This window comes from Vulpes vulpes, chromosome 2, assembly GCF_048418805.1.
Source record: "Vulpes vulpes isolate BD-2025 chromosome 2, VulVul3, whole genome shotgun sequence".
NCBI classification, from domain to species: domain Eukaryota; kingdom Metazoa; phylum Chordata; class Mammalia; order Carnivora; family Canidae; genus Vulpes; species Vulpes vulpes.
The window spans coordinates 163,504,983-163,520,950 of NC_132781.1; positions in this window are offsets into that span (position 1 = coordinate 163,504,983).

A 15,968-nucleotide genomic window follows, 5' to 3' on the forward strand; every position below is an offset into this window, starting at 1 on the left:
AGCCTCTGTTGAACAGTTTGCACAAACTTTTCAAAAGCACGTTGCATTAAATCTGGAAGCCCCAGAACATAGAGATCTTCTCATTTCTGCTTTATTTTTTTTTTTTTTTCATTTCTGCTTTAATGGGAAATTTCCTCCCTGATATTCAAGACAAATCCACAATCACGTCATGGGTTATACTGGACGACCACTAAGGGTAATGGGGGCAGCTACCCAGTCCTTTGAAAAGAGCTTACTAAAAGCAACAATTCACACTTTGCATCTTGACTCGGAATAACTTGAAGTCCCCTCACAGACCTCCCTGTTTGCCTCCAGACAATTGCAGACATTGCAAAACAAAACAAAATGAAAACAAAAACAAAAAACTGAGGACATTGGAAGAGAAATTGTCCCACACTTAAGAAAAGAGAAAGTCTAAAAAGCAATTCTCCTAAACCCCAGACCCACCCCCAAAAATGAGAGGGCCAGCCAATCTTAAGTCACACAGAGCCCATCATAAAACTTAAATAGAGGAACGGGAACTGGATTTCATAGCTGATATGGGTGTGACTTTCTCTAGCATTGATTCAGAGGATTTGTCTCCACCGGCCACCTCTGATCGATCGTTCCAGGCTCTCATTCTCAGGGCGACCTATCCCACGGCCCAGACCTCAGCCCGGCCCAGTATCCATCTGTTAGCCTCCTCTCCCTCACCTGGCCTTTCTAGCACGCCACTGCTCACCTGCAAACCTTCTTGGTGGAGATCTGTTATGTAAATTTAATGCATCTATAAATCACAGTGAGGAGGGTGTTCTTGTTTCTTATCAGACCAAGTCCCCATTTTCCTACTTTCTTCCTACTTCTGTTCCAAATTCCTCTAAAGAAGGGAAGACTTTAAAAAAAAAAAAAAGAAGGGAAGACTTTTCAAGATGTCCCAATCAGGGCCACCTGGCTAGTTCAATCAGTAGAGCATGGACTCTTGACCTCATGGTTGTCAGTTGAGTGTAGAACTTATTTAAATTAAAAGGTGGGGGGGGACGCCTGGGTGGCTCAGCGGTTAAGCTTCTGCCTTTGGCCCAGGGCGTGATCCTGGGGTCCTGGGATCGAGTCCCACATCGGGCTCTCTTCATGGAGCCTGCTTCTCCCTCTGCCTGTGTCTCTGCCTCTCTGTGTGTGTGTCTTTCATGAATAAATAAATAAAATATTTTTAGAAAAAATTTAAAATTTAAAAGCACCTGGGCGGCTCAGTCAGTTTAGCATCTGCCTTCAGCTCAGGGCATGATCTCAGGGTCCTGGGATCGAGTCCTATATTGGGCTCCCTGCTCAGCGAGGAACCTGCTTCTCCCTCTCCCTCTGCCTCTCCCCTCCACTTGTGTTCTCTCTCTTTCAAATAAATAAATAAAATCTTAAAAAAAAAAAAGAAAAAAGCTCAAAGATGTCCCAATCAGTCTTTGGGTTACACATGCAAGTGAAGCTGGATTGTTATGAAGTGGGGAGTGTATGAACATTTCTTGGAAAAGAAAACATTTTGATTAGTGGCTCTGCACCCTCTTTCCAAAAATACAGGTGCAAGGAATTGAGCCTATAATAGACTCTCCTGCAACAGGGCAGCGTTGTCTCTACTCTCCCGCCCTGGAACACCCCAACCTTGCCAGTGAAGAAAGCAGGCAAATTTGACTTGGAGGGAGACCAAGTTTATGGATTCATGCAGGACCTGGGGGCAATAAGGTCTTTTGTGACACCTTAGTAGCTGCAGTCCCCAACACAGCTGATACATCATTCCTGATGAAGCAGCCTGGTTTACAGAAATAGACCTCTCCAGCTTTTTTTTCAATCCCACTGAACCCTGATTCACAATTTTTCTTTTCTGCGTTTATGTTTAGAGGGAGACAGTTAACCCAGATTCACATACCGCAACATACTGTGAATCTCCCTCAATGCTTTCCCAAGTCCTTAAAGCCGATCTAGACTCTATAACCCTTACTCAAGGTTCCACGCTGGTGCAATATGTTGATGACCTTTTACTCTGTACTCGAACTAAGCAGGGAGCTCTTCTGGATTCCCCCGTCCTCCTGCCGGCACCAGCTGGACGAGGCCATGAAGCCCGTAGATCTAAACTCCAATGAGTGCCAACAACTGTTCTCTGCTTAGGATGTGAAAAGCTCACCCCAAAATGCCTTCAGTCAGTCCTGTCCACCCCTCTCCCCAAAACGAGAAAACAGTTCCAGAAATTTTTAGGGGTCACCAGCTACTGCCACCAGTGGATTCCTAATTTTGCAGTTTTTACCAAACCTTTGCTTGCTGTTCTCTCTGATGTCACCTTAGAGTCTATTTCCTGGATTCCAGAGGCATGAGTCTCCTTTGAAGCCTTCAAATTAGCTCCGTCCACACCCCGTGGCTCTTGGCGTAACTTAATTTTGACAAGCCCTTTCACTTACATTGCCATGACAATAATGGCATTGCTGTGGGCATTCTAGAACAAACTGCAGCCTCTCTGACATGGCCTATTAGCGTATTTCTCATGCCAACTAGACCCTGTGGTATCACATATGTTCCTATGCTATGTGCAGTGGCTGAAGCTGCCACCTTGATTGACAAAGCCAAGGACCCCCCACCACCTGTGTGTTCCCCGTGCGGGCCTTGCTCTCTTGCAAGTTCGTAGGACACAGCGCCTCTCTACACGGCCTCAGACCACTTACGAACAGCCTCATTTCACTAACCCTTCCATCAGCTTCCATCAGGGTAACCTTTACATCCGGCTGCCTTACTCCGTCTCCTGACGCTGGAGAGCCCCACTCTATTCCCCACGACTGCCTCACAACCACAGACACGGTCTCAACGCCACTAGCGGACCTCTCAGACATCCCTCCGGACAATCCAGACGTACTTCTGTTCTGTGATAAACAAAATCTCCAAGGAAGCATAATAATTGGTTGTGCTATAATTTCCCCGCATGAATCACTGGAGGCTCATTCCTTACTCACCTACAGCCCAAGTGGCTGAGCCCCCAGCTCTTACTAGAGCCTGCACGTTGGCAGAAAGGAAAACGGCTATTTACAGACTCCAAGTTGGCTTTGCTGTTGGCGAAATTTGGAAATCCCGGGGATTCACTTCTGCGGGCCCTCCCACTGCTCGCGGGCATCTCGTGGCTGACCTACCACAAGCTATTCGCCCCCTTCTGAAACTGCCATGGTGCCCGCTCAGCCCTACCAGGAAAACGCGCAGAGCTGCTAAGTATGCAGCCCCGAATGGACCTCCTCATCCTTTCTCCACCCAATTTCTGACTCTGCCTTCATCTGTGAGTGATATTATTCATTATGAGGCAAATGCCCCACAATCTGAGAAAGACACTCGGGCCCCAAAGGGCGCCAAACAATTATCTGAGGGATTCCACCCCGGGCCAGAGGACTCCCTGGCCCCTTTCCTTGTAACCCTTTGCCTTGTACTTATCTCCCGCCCAAAAGGACATACATGCAAACAGGGGGTAGTTAAGAAACTAAAAGACAATCGGTTTTGCCCTGGCATCCACAAAATTTCTGGCCAAATTATTTCCCAGTATGCCACTTGCAAATGTCACCAGATTTCTGGAAGAAATCAGTTTACCCTTTTTGACCTACACTGTCCTTTTTGACATATCAAATGGATTTTATAGATTTGCCCTCTGCACTGGGCTGTTCTCATTGTTTGATTGTTGTCTGCAGGTGTAGCGGATAAATGGAATGCTATCCAACTGGATGTCCTGATGCCACCACAATGGTCAAGAATTTAATACCTGGGCAGCCCCGGTGGCTTAACGGTTTAGCGCCGCCTTCAGCTCAGGGCGTGATCCTGGAGACCCAGGATCGAGTCCCACGTCGGGCTCCCTACATGGAGCCTGCTTCTCCCTCTGCCTGTGTTTCTGCCTCTCTCTCTCTCTCTGTCTCTAATAAATAAATAAAATGTTTTTAAAAAAAGAATTTAATACCTGAGATCTTTCCTCGTTTTAGCATTCCTTTTTGGACTGAGTCAGACGAAGGAATATACTTTAGCAGAGATAAATCACTTAATTACAAAAATTGGGGGGTACTCATTAAAATTCCATACCCTAAAAAAAATAAATAAAATAAAATAAAATAAAATAAAATAAAATAAAATAAAATAAAATAAAATAAAATAAAATTCCATACCCTATGCCAGCCTCAGTTATCAGGTCAAATGAAACTTAAAAATCTAGACATCAAAAGGAATTTAGGAAATATCTGTCAAGAAACCAGTCTTAAATGGCCAGAACCATTGTCCTTGGCCCTTATTAAGATCTGGGAATCTTCAAATAGGAGATATGACTTGACTTCTTTTGAAACAATGTTTGATGGTCCAATGCCCATGGGCATCTCTAAACTTTTCATTTGGGGATTAAGTGAACAATCAGATTCTGTAGGTAATCATGTACAAGACTAGCTGGTACGCTTGCAGCATACCAGTAAGAGGCAAAAGAGGCCTGGCTTCCACGACCTGATGAGGCTCGTCACCCCTTCCCCTAGGGACCGGGTGCACATGAAGATCTTTAGAAGAAAACAGACTTTCACCTCCCTAGGAAGGACCCTCTGAGGCACTACTGACCGCTTACACTACCATCAGAATAAAAGAAAAATCCTCCTGGATTCGTGCGAGCTGCACTAACATAGACCTAGATTATTCCCCTCAAGGCAACTGGGAGACAACTCTTACAGGGGACCTGAAAATAAGGATTTCCAGGGCCGAGTCCCAGGCCCCAGAGGCAGATCACATCACCATGGAGACAGTTTTTCCTAAGAGCACGGATCAAGAAACTTCTCCTTCATCTACCCTTCTCATCTTACAGACTCCATGATATTAAAAACAAAAAAAGAAACTTCCTTTTGAATACTTTTTCACATTTTAAGTCACTTAACAGAAGGCTGACTGGGGAGTACTGGTCTCCATCCATCTACCTTCCTCTGTCAGCCTATGAGATCTTTTCCAGCCTGCGTCTTGATCTTACTGACCTTCTCTTTTTCAGCAGGCCAGGCACAAACCAAATACTCCTTTATGCCAGTTTACCAAAGCTGGCCACGTTAACTACGCAGTCCGATTGTCGGCTATGTCAACATTCAGATAATGCAAAGAACCGGACCCGATCTTCGTTGCTGCCCGTGTGAATACCTGGGGTATGGAGCATGGAAGACAGATGGGCCACAGGTATGGAATCCACGACCAGGAGAATGTCACATAGCCTTCTCCCTGAAGAGTTATTTGGGCACCAGAAAACCTCTACAAAAGCTCAAGGTCTAGCCCTTGTCAGAGTAAAAACAATAGCTGAAAATGATTCCCTTTGCTCTGAAGACAGACATGCCACCGGACTTCTCCTGGGAGACAAGCCAGGACTGTACTGCAACCAGACCCCGTGGCTTGATGCTGACAATGGCATCTTCAAACTTAGCAAGGAGATTAAAAATAACTAGCACAGACATTTGCCAAATCGCCAAATGTTTCTGCAGATCAGCCTTGTATGACGTGGGATATCACAACTGCCCCCCTCATTAGATTGCCCAATACCACAGACTATATTTGGGGGGATCAAAAGTCGGGACTTACTTGGCAGGGTGACAACACTAAGCCTTCTTGCTGCCAGAACCAACCATAGGCCTCCTATATCAGCTATTTCTCAACCTGTTCAGTTCTCAGAGACTGACAGGACCACATGACAAATAGAGATAGATTGGTTGTTAACATTATCAGTGGCAAAGGTCATGGAACCTTCCAGACTTTGAAAGCTACAGGTCCTAATCTAACCTTGCCTATAAACCACGCTGGTCTTTTTTAAATTTCATGTGGCAAAGTACATAAAGTATTCCCACCTAAATGGTCAGGATGATGTGGACCTGGATGCCTGGCTCCTTCTCTCACTAAGCACTCCACCCTAAATGCCAGCTGAATTGCAAACTTGGGCTCCTTTGCTCAGAAAATTATGCCACATAAATATGCCCATCAAGGAATCAAGAAAACCCGCTGGGATGTCACGATTTCAAGTTCTATTCTGCATTAAAGGTCTTATTCCCAAATTTTAGAGATTACAGATTAGAAAAGGCAATCCTAAACCTCTCTTTGGCTGATGGAACAAGAGTTCAATACCACCGTGCAAACTTTGACGATACTCTAGTCAGGGGTTAATAGCTTAGCCTCCTATGGTTCTCCAAAATCATCATGCCCTAGATTCACTGGCTGCACAGCAAGGAGAAGCCTGTGCAATAATCAGTGAAAAATGTTGCATCTGTGTAAACCAAACAAGCCAAGTAATAAGTGACTTAAATCTGTTACAAGGAAGAGTGAATATTTTTCACCAGGTAAAGGAAGCGTAGACATTATATTGGGCTGATCTGTTTCCAGAGTGGGGGACTGGTCTAGTGGGAGGCGCAGAAATGTGCTCTGGTTGGTTCTTTCCTGCTGGTTCGTCCTCATTCTGATCTATGTTATTTTCTCTCTTTGTAGATCTCTTTAACACCCATTTAGTAACTCAATTTCTCCCTCCCAGTCACCAGCTCAGCTTTTGGTATGTGAGCTTCCAGGGCAGTTTCAGAGTTGGGAACCGTAAGGCCCCAGGCAGGCCACCCCAAAATGCACCACAACAGCATATTGATTATCTTGAATTGAAGCTCTTTGGAAAACGATCAGTGGCACAAAGACACTCACTCTCTGTCCCCTAGAGAGCAGGACATCAATCTCCCACATGAAAAACACCCTTTCTGTACTAAGAGGCAAAAAGACAATCCTTCTCACTAGAATTAGGGACTTTAAAGCCGAGAAAGCTATAGGAACAAACCATGCTGGGTTGTTCTTTTTTTTTTTTTTTTTTTTTTTCCTAATTTAGGGCCTTGGCCTAAATTTGCTTAGAATTCCTTGCTAATTAAAGCTCCCAAACACCTGTTTTCTTTATCCTGCCAATTCCTCACCAAGTTACCGTCTCTTTGTCTAAAATGTATAAAAACAGCCTGCCTTGGTCATTGGGTCTCAATTTCATTATGGGCCTCTATGCACGTGTAACAAAATTTGATTTTCTCTCCTGTTAATCTGTCTCATATCAGTTTAATTCCTAAAGCAGCTAGAAGAACCCAAGGGTAATAAGGAGATTCCTTCCTCCCCTGCACCACCTTCTCCCTGCAGCCTCACATGGTCTCTCCCCAGGATGCTTATATCCCTGGGGTCTCCTTGTGTGTCCAAATTTTCTCGTTTTATAACACAAGTCAGACTGGATTAGGACCATCTTCACTGCCTCATTTTAAAGGTCCCATCTCCAAATATAATTGTGTTGCATGGTACTGGAATTAGGGCTCCAATATATGAGTTTAGGGGAAACACAGTTCAGCCCATAGCAAACTGTGCTTTTCCAAAATGTCAAGGTCATGAAAGTCAAAGAAAGGTAGAAGAGCAGAGTGTAGGAGCAAAAGAGGCATGACAACTAAGTTCCACGTGTTCCCTTGGTGGGGTTCCCAGGCTAGAAAAAAAATATTTTTTTCTTTTGTTATAAAGGGTTTTAGTGACACAGTTGGCAAAATCTGAATAAGGCCTGTAGATTATTACATGACAGTCTTGTCATGTAATTATGTCTTGTATCAATATCAATTTCTTGATTTTGAAAAAAAAAAAAAGCACCATAGGGGCATGTAGGTGACTCAGTTGGTTAAGCCTCGGCCTTTGGCTCAGGTCATGATCTCAAAGTCCTGGGGGTCAGCCCCGCACTGCTTCTCCCTTTCCCTCTTGCCCCTCCTCCCCACTCATGCTCTCTCTCTCTCTCTCTCTCTCTCTCAAATAAATAAATAAAATATTTCTTAAAAATACTGTAGTTATGTGGTAGAAGTTCTTATTTTTAAAAACTGTACACGAAGTGTTTGGGACTATCAAGTAATTGGGCCTGTGACATAATTTCAGGAAAAAAAAGTACCAAGAGATGGTGGATGGATGGATGGATGGATGGATGGATGGATGGAAGCAACTATAAAACATTAACACATGAGTGAAGAGTACACAGGAATTCTTAGTCCTGTTTTTAACAACTTTAAAGTAAGTCTTTTCAGACCTACAGTTCACAAACTTTCAAACCCTGAGCTGTGAAAACCTAAACAGTGGGTTCCCACGCAGGGGCAGTATGTTGGGGGAAGGACAGGAGAGGAAGGACACCTCTCCAGCATCAGGGGGCCCAGCCGGGTAAATAATACGACCCTCATTTTCAACCTGAGGACGTGGAGGCACAGAGGGCTTAACAACCCAGCCTGGAGTCACTCGAGCTCTGTGAGGGCAGCGCCCACTGCCAGGAGCCGCTCCGGGCAGCGCAGCCTCCCTCACCTGCAGCAGCAGCCTTGGAGAAGGGCCAGTCCCCACAGGGAGGCAGTGGGGACGGGCGGGGGGCGGGGGTCACAGCTGGATTTCCAAACCTGTGGTTTTCCCTGTGTCCCAAACCTCAGGATTAGCCTCAGCCCCTTCCGGTCCTGCAGACGTTCGGCGCACAAGTAGGACGAAATAAAGAGCCAACGTGATCCGAACAAAGTGTTTTCATAAACTCATGGAAAAAGCCCTTATCAGAAAAGGTTTAGGCGGGAGGCGGGCGTGGGGGTTGTGACAGATGCCTGGTCACTTCTGCAGGCTCCTGGCAAGCAGTGATCATTAGCAGATTTTGTTCTGGGAAGGCTCAGTGTCAGCTGCACATTATGGGATTTTATGGGATTTACACACAGAACTTTCCTACAAAGCAAGGTATTATAGGACGGATTAGGCAGTTCCAAGAGGCAAAGGCTCTGGCTCCCCCGTCTTATTTGTTAGCAGATTTTTTTGAAGAGGCCCATGGTCAGGGGCTCTGTGGCCTCACACCAGAACTCCCGTACCCTGCTGGCTCTAAAACGATATACTTGTACAAAAAGATCATCGAGTGGATTTTTCTTAACAGAAGCCCATTATAGACCGTTAGGAATATGTAGAAAGACCTAAAAAGGAGATGAAAACCACACGCGCCTACTATCATCCAGGGACAGCCACTGTTGATGTCTTGATGTGCTCCTATCTTATTTCTGTGTGTGTGTGCACATGTGTGTGTGCGCGTGTGTGTGCACGCCGAGAGAGACAGGGAAAGACACAGGTCCAGAGCCAGGAGAGAGGGAAACAGAATATAAAACCGAGTTAAGGGATCCCTGGGTGGCGCAGCGGTTCGGCACCTGCCTTTGGCCCAGGGTGCGATCCCAGAGACCCGGGATCGAGTCCCACATAGGCCTCCCGGTGCATGGAGCCTGCTTCTCCCTCTGCCTGTGTCTCTGCCTCTCTCTCTCTCTCTCTCTGTGACTATCATAAATAAATAAAAAATTTAAAAAATTAAAAATAAATAAATAAATAAAACCGAGTTAAATTTGAATTCCATACCTGCCACTCATTGGCTCCATGACTTGACCAAGCTGCTTGACCTTCCTTTCCATAGACTTCAACGAGGAATATGGATCCTTCTCCAAAGGAGCCATTTTGATGAAAAGGGATTAAATTCAATGAAAGCGAGGCGTTTAGAATACTGCCCGCCCGGCACACGGTAAATCCCGACCAAATGGTGACTAAATAAATACGAATATGTACTTTCAGCTTTTTCTTTCCAAACATGGGATCATGCTGGTGAGATAAATGTGTATCCTAACACTTTGAGGGTTTTACTCCCCTAACTGCGGGAAAACAGACTTCTCTCCCCAGGGAGATTAAAAATAAAAAAGTATAAAATTCCCAATTATGCCCTGCTCCTTAGGCGAACTGTAACAGGAGTGTGTTGTCAATATTGAGCGTCTGATTTGCGGGGGAGGGTGTCGTTCTTTTCCTTCAAAACTGACCTCCCAGCATAAGCTCAACAAGCACCTGACTGAGGCTTCAGAGTCACAAAGTCCAGGAGATCAGATTTTTCCATGTGTTTTAGCGACACCACCCAAAACTGCACAACTTGGACTAGTTGCTCCCCGTATGTGGGCCTCGGCTTCTTCATTTGTTGAATGGGGACAGAGCCCCAGCAGCCGGTGGCCGTGATGGTTCAGGAAGATAATCCACACGAAGCACAGGACCTGGCGTCTAATAGGTGCTCAGGAAAATGTAAAATAATAATGATTATTATTAATAAGTTTCCTATATTTAAGACACATAATCTTCATATCATGAATATACATGCTTCAATTTGTCTATTTCTCTACTCGTATTTTATTTTATTTTACTTTATTTTTTTCTAAGATTTTATTTGTTTATTCATGAGAGACACAGAGAGAGAGAGGTGGAGACACAGGCAGAGGGAGAAGCAGGCTCTGTGTGGGGAGCCCGATGCGGGACTCGATCCCAGGACCCCGGGGTCACGCCCTGAGCTGAAGGCAGACATTCCACCACTGAGCCACCCAGGCGTCCCCCATCTACTCGTATTTTATAAGTTGGTTAGGGCAACATGCAAAAAGACACTGAAGTAATTGCCCAAACAGGGGCTTTTCGAGGAATAGAACCAGAGCTGGTAGGAGGGAGCCCGGCGTCCCCGCTCACCGAGCGACAGCAGACCGGGGGCCACAAAGGAAACGGGAGTCTGGAATACCTGGGATGCACATGCAGAGCCAAGGGGACCGGGAGACTGGGCTCTCTTGGTCATCATAATAAACAACACTCTCATAATAGATGGCAGCGATGCCACAAATCTTAGGGGAGGCCCATTGTTGAGCGGCAACAAAGGGGAGGCACTGGGATGGCAAGTCAGGCCCCAAGAGGCCTACCTCCTGCTTGAGAACTTACAAGTGGCAATATTTGGGGGTCTCAGGGTCCCCATCTGTTAGAACTAAATGAGATATTGCATTTGAGCATCTACAGATAGCACCCGGGGGGCGGTGAGCATTCAATAAACGTTCACTAGTTGTGGGGCCTTAAATCCACCCTAGACTCTCGCGTCTTACTGCTTTTTTCTTATTTTTTTAACTTCTCAATACATTCAGTGTCCCTGCCGCCTGCCTCCGGGTGGGTCCCACAATCCTAAATCAGGGCGCGGAGTACTGGTGGGAGGGTGGCCCTGGGGTTGGCATGATCCTGGTCATGCCACCTCTTAGAGTGGACGTCAATGTGGGCCAGGCCCTGCGATCCATTTCCAGAGAAAGGGCAAGAAGACAGAGCCTGCTCTTCGGAGGTTCGCACTTCGTGTATTTCTTAGGTCTTGATGGTGGTCGTGGTCATCTAGGGCAGAAACGGGCAAACGACGGTCCACAAGGCAAGCCCGGCCCAAGCCTCTTTGTGTACGGTCTGCAGGTCGAAGGATGGTTCTTAGGTTTCTTGAGTGTTTGGAAAGTAATCAAGGCAAGAATGATATTTCGCGATCTGTGAATTCTATGAAATTCACATTTCCGTGTCCATAAATAAAGTTTGGTTGGCGCACATGCACGGTCATTCGAGAAGGCTCATCTTTAGGGCTTTACGTGTCGTCTGTTCACATACCGTCTGTCGCTACCACAGCAGAGTCCAGTTGTTGCAGCAGAGGCCGTCTCTACTGGAAAGGGCTGCGGCCTCCTGGCCCAGGGTAAGGGTGGGGCACCCCTGTGGCCCCAGCTCCAGGCCCGTCCTAGTGCCAGGGAAGGCTTCTTACACCCTGCCGCTCAGATACACCCCTTACCCCCCCATGGTGACCCTGTCACCCAGGCTCTCCCTCTGCCCACCCCACCCCCGACAGTGAGGTCCTTAAGGACGAGTTGCCAGGACAAAGGAAAAGAACACCCACTGAGCATCTTCTCTCTGCCGGGTACCAAGCCCCCAAAGACGTCCTCTCTGTAGGTGGTCACAGTTCCGTGTTGGGGACGGGAACACAGAGGCTCAGAAAGGCAAACGGCCCGCCCCGCTCACACAGTGACTAAGCAGGCAGGGCTCGGATCCGAGGTCAGGATCATGCCAACCCCAGGGCCACCCTCCCACCAGTACTCCGCGCCCTGATTTAGGATTGTGGGACCCACCCGGAGGCAGGCGGCAGGTGACAGCCACTGGGTGCCCTCCTGGCCTCCACCCAGGATTTCTCGGGTTCACCCCCACCCCAGCCGCCCTGCCAGCCCATCTGTGTTCCTGCCACATCCCCGGCCTCAGCGGTGGCCCGTGTTCCCACCCAGCCCCGGCAGCCAGAGGAAACCCAGTGGCCCCAGCACCCACGTCCACTCACACGGAGCCCAAGGAACCCCCCGGGGAAACCTGCCAGCACCAGCAGACCCCGGCCAGAGAGGAAGGACGGGCAGGTGTCGTTCCGTGGGAACACTCCCCTGGCCAAGGGGGCTGTTTTCCATGCACAAGAGAAGCCCTTCTATCTGCTTTGGGTTTGGGGTTTTGGTTTTATGTACGCACCCAGTCCTCACCAAGGGGAAGGGGCCCACCTGGTAGATGCTCTATGGGGGCGGTGGTTACTGGGTTTCTGAAGTCTCCAGCCTTGGCCGACCAAGTGTCTCCTCCCCACGGGGGGTTTTCCATTGTCCCAAGCCCGTTTCCCCCTCTGTCCCTTTCCGCTGCCCACCCCCCTGCCCACCCCATCTTCTGCGGCTCCTCGGGCGCCAGCCCTGCAGGGTACCGGCCCTCCAGGCCGCCCACCCTGAGCTCCAGGAACCGGCCTCCACTGCACCTCGAGGTTCTCCAAATCCAGCCCCTCCCTCCCCACCGACAGCTTGTCCCGCTCAGGGCAAAGTCGCCCCTGGTCACACGAGGCTGTGCATGTGCCTGTGCGTGTCAGCCCCCAAGTGATCACCGTTAAAATCCTGCTCAACCGCAGGGCCCCTCGGAGGAGGGAAGGCACCTCCCGGGAGGTCCCCGAGCTGGTGTCGCTGCCCAGCCGCCTCTGGCCTGACGCCTGCAGCCTCCCCACGCGGCCTCCCCCCGGCTCTGGTCCCCGCAGCCACCGCCGGTCCCTGCAGGTCCTCAGGACCACGCCCCAGGGGCATCTCACCTCTGCTCCTGTCACACTGGACATGAAACCCCCAGTTTTCCTCGTGGCCCCCAGAACCCAACCTCACGCCTCTCGAGCTTCGATGTGCATGTAAAGCACCTGGGGGTCACATTCTAGAAACTTCAAGAGGCCAGGGCAGGGCTTGGGTGATGCCGACACCACTGGTCCAAGGCCACACTGAGCCGCAGACCCCAGGGGAGCTAGCCCCACCCCTTCCCCCCCTCCTCCCCACCCGCCCCTTCTGGCTCCTCCTGCACACCCAGCACCATCCTGCCTGGGGACTCCCAGTTCCTCCCCTGTGCTCCCTCACCCGGATTTCTGTGGTCTCGCTTCCCCCTCCATTCAGGTCTCTGCCCCACGGTCGCCTCAGAGGGGCCTTCCCGGGCCACCCCCTCAGGCAGCTGTTCAACCACCGCCATCACTCAGCCCCTGCCCGCCCTCATCCCTCGGTCCCCCTCCCTGCCCGTCCCCTTCCTGGTGCTCTTCGCCTCCCGACCAGGCGGTGATGCCCGCCCCGTGACGGCAGGGACCTTGCTGTCCTCGCTGCTGTCTCTCCAACATCTAGAACGGGGCTTGGCACATAGTAACCGCTCAATAAACAGCTGGTGGATGGATGAATGAATGAATGAATGAATGAATGAATGAATATCATTTGCAATCTTCCCCCTCTGCTCCTAAGGCTTGGCATTAGTGACTCAGTTTGGGATGGGGGAGAGCGGGCCCCACGTCATGGCAAAGCGCGCACCTTCACAAGGATGGATTCCGACACGGTGACAGCAGAGCATCCAGCCCCTGGGGGCCCAGGGCCACCGCGGGGGTCGCCCTGAGAAGCTCCCTGACACTGTGACTGTCAGATGTGGGACGGGTCACAGCACAGTGTGAGTGTGCTGGGAGCGAGGACACTGGGGGCAAGCGAGGGGACCCCGGGCCAGCACTGGGGGAGGCGAGGACACCGGGGACCCAGGGAACAGCCAGGAGGAGTTTCCTGGGGGGAAAACAAAACAAAACAAAAAAACAAAAAAGAACAGGAGCTAAAGGAAAGATCACAAGACAATAGGAGTTTCCTTGGCCCGCGGGGAAGGGTCCCAGGGCACGTGCGGCGGGGGGTGCGGATGGGCAGCCGGGGAAGTGTCCCGCCTGGAGAGCTGCTCCAGAAGTCCTGCTCCAGGGAGAGCGGGATCCCCGCAAACCCTGAGCCCCGTAGCCTGCGGGGGGGCCCCCCTGACTCCTTAGCAGGGACGGAGGGGCCTGATAGGCAGGGGCCACCCGGCCACAGACACGAGAGTGCTCGCTGCGCCCCTGGCCCCAGATCTTGTAGTGTCGCATCCTGATCCACTCTTTGCAGGCCTCGGGTCAGGGGCAGCCAGGTGGGGGACCCCCCGTGGCAGGGGATCGGGAGAGCAAACCAGAGTGAACACCCCCGAGGGAGGCCGGAGCCTGTCCTCCCCAAGTGCAGGGAGCGGGAGGGCTTGCCCAGGGGCGGCCAGCAAGGGAACCTTCCAGCAGGCGCCACAGACAGGCAGCCCGGGCGGTTCTCAGACGCTGGGTGCCCAGCAACCCCCTGCCCGGCCTCTATGCACCCCCGTCCTGTATGCAGCCCAGAATCTGTATTTTCACAAGCGCCCCAGGTGATCCTACGCGTTCTCCGCGGGGCGGCCCCGGATAAAGGAGACAGACCAGGGCTCGGGTCCCATCTCCATCTCAGCCGGGTGGTCTTGGGTGACTTTCTTAACTTCATAAATAAAAGGCAAGGTTTGATGCCCGTTTATCTTTCCAGTCTCAGCCACATGCCATGAACGTTCGTGGGCTTGGCACTGGGGCCGAAATAGTAGGTAAAGAATAGGGGACCCAGAGGGGGACGGAGACAGTTACAGGCCGGTGGCCTATCCAAGGCCTGCTAGTCTCAGGGGAGGCTCTCCTGGGGGCCCCCCTAACCCTGGTGCCCCCCCACCTCCCTCCGGCTCCGGGCTGGAAGGCAGCTCCAGAACTGCCCTGCTGGGTCCTCGCACCTCCCAGGCCCGCCCCGCGCCAGGAGAGCTGAGTCATGGAAAAAGTTAGTTCTCCAGGCTACAGCTCACCCCCACTCCATCAAACCCACAAAGGCTCCTTTCACGGTTTTTTTTTTTTTGGTTGGGGGAAGGGGGTGCGGCTGGCTGTGGGGCCCTCTCCCTGCACTGGGATGTGAAATTTCAAACTTGGGCCTGGAGTTAAGTCCCCCACCCCTTGCCCCCAAGGAAGCTTAGGGCGGAGAGGTAGGGAGAGCAAAAGACTAGACGGGAGGCAGGAGGGGCATCCTGTCCCATGAGGTTCCCACTAAAGCCAAGCCACTGGGACCCTCTGGACACCCTGCAGCGCAGCGCCCCCTCAACCTCGTCTTTTTGGGACTTGTCTGTGGGGGGTCCGCCCAGGAGGCGGCAAACAGCACCCCTCTGGGCAGCTGATGAAGCAGCCTGAAGCCCACAGGGATGGCAGGCCCACAAAACCCACATCCTGAAGGTAAACCGAGTAGGAAAAAGGTGTCTGCTTCCCAGCCAGAGCCATCCCCACCCCTTTCAGGGCTGCCTGACTTATTCCTTTTTATTCTGCTTTCCCCCCAAAGCTGCTGGCTGGGAGAGGGAGGGGCCCTCCCTTGTGGCCTCCCGTGAGTCACCTGGATATGCTGTGCCTCTGTTTCCTTCTGCGTTAAATGGGTGTGATGGCACCCACCTCTGCAGGCAGTGTCATTTCCTTTATTTATTCTTAAAAGATTTTAATTTATTCATTAGACAGAGAAAGGGAGAGAGAGAGCGCACAAGCAGGATGAGTGACAGGGGGAGGGAGAGGAACGGGGAGTCCGACGTGGGTCAAAACCCCAGAACCCGGATCAGGACCTGAGCTGAAGGCAGACGCGCAACCACCCACCAGGCCTGCCAGGTGCCCCTCTTTTATTTTTATTTTTTTAAGATTTTATTTATTTATTTGAGAGAGAGAGAGAACATAAGCACGAGGGAAGGGATAGAGGCAGAGGGAGAGGCAGCCTCCCCCCCCAGCAGGGAGCCCG